Raw genomic sequence first — 1,708 nt, forward strand, 5'->3', positions numbered from 1 at the left:
AGGAGACATGTAAATGAATCCCAGACCCAGGGTGAAACAGGGTGAAAACCCTCAAACTCATCTAATAAACCCCCCAAAGCAACGAGCCAAATCAAAATCGAGAGATTAGAGTGGGGTGTAGATGTCAAGAACAGAGTTCCGAGCCTGCAGGGAGGCTGGAAGCCTCGGTCGCCCCTCACCCTGGCTACAGAAGACAACAGCACGCGTGAGGACCCCGGGACTGGCAGACGGAAGGACACGGGTGTACCCCGGCACTCTCGTGAGGACGGGACCCCCAGCTTTGCCCCAAGGGACACAGCTGCTGCACTTTCCTTCTCCTCTGAGTCACTCCTGGGAGCGGCAACGGCGAAACCGCGGACCTGTCGGGTACCCCCATCCTGAGCTGATCACTTTTAATAAACGCATCAAAAGGAGAAAGATCTTCTGCCCATTTATTTAATATACTGTTAACAGAACATCGCAACATGAAATTATAAACCATAAATGGTTAGGACTCCCACTTAGCAGTTATTGGTTTCAGTTGTGAGCTTTGCAATCTCAAAAAAATGGATAACCCTTTTTTTTGTTCATAACACTCTTGATGAGCTGGAGAAATGGTACAGGACAGGAAAAAAAGACATATCAATCTCCTAATTTCTTACAGAAGCAGAAAATTTCTGTTCCAGCAGTTGTTCTTTATCTCCCCATATTTTTCTGTGTCTGGCCCCTCTTTTTACCTATTCAGTCTCCCACTTTACTTCTGAGAACAAAGAAAGTACATAGTAGTGCAGGAAGAATGGTCTCAACACTTCTCTTACTGCAGTCTCTATTAGCAACTCTCAGAAATCAATCACACAGAAAGACAATCTCCCAGTTTTAAACTCTGGCACACAGAAAACATTCGAGAGTTATCAGGATTTTCAATCACATTTCTTCACATTTTTACACCTAGAAAATAAACCAACAGCTTAAACAGCCTTGGAAGCACATCTTACTATAGTTGGGGGTAAGTAGACCTGTTCCAAGTCAGGAGAGCATGAGGCAATTTTCCTTACTGCCTGGTGGCTTTCCTTTTAGCCTGTGTGGCTAAAAGCTACACAAAAGGGCAGATTCTCCTACAGCTTACCCATGACACCAAAACTTAGACTGACTGATCCACCAAAGAAATTCAAACACCTGTAGCAATGACAGGCCTGGCCAGAAAAGAGGAGAGCTCAGTTCTGTGCTACCTCTGTGCCATGAAGCCCTGGGGCAATTATCACTTCTGTTAGCCCCTCCACGGGATCTTGCTCTTCTAGACTCTTTAGGGCTAGGTACAGTTGTATCTGTGCATCTGTCCCTCTGTAGGATATATTTATTTGTGCTCACCAAGACTGATCCTCTGTCTTTTCTGAGACTTCAGCCAATGGGCTGCTATCATGTAAACATTATTAATTGTTCTTACCAAGGTCTGTCTTAAAAGCACCTTGGCCAAAACAGCAGCTATTTGTGTTTCATTAGGGACATTCAGATAGTTAAAGAGATATGAGAGCTACTAACCAGGAGAGCAAATATTTTACACCAATAAATGCTATAGGAGACAGAAACATTCCCACTGCATACTCCTTAAGTGCACTTGATCTGTTCCTGGAGAGTGGGCTTGTTAGAGACCAAATCCTCAGCCTTCACATCCAGTGGTAACACAAGCAAGCAGCTATCCAGAAATAACAGCAGCAGAGGACAGTGGATG

This window comes from Fringilla coelebs (assembly GCF_963513975.1).
Source record: "Fringilla coelebs genome assembly, chromosome: 4".
Lineage (NCBI taxonomy): Eukaryota > Metazoa > Chordata > Aves > Passeriformes > Fringillidae > Fringilla > Fringilla coelebs.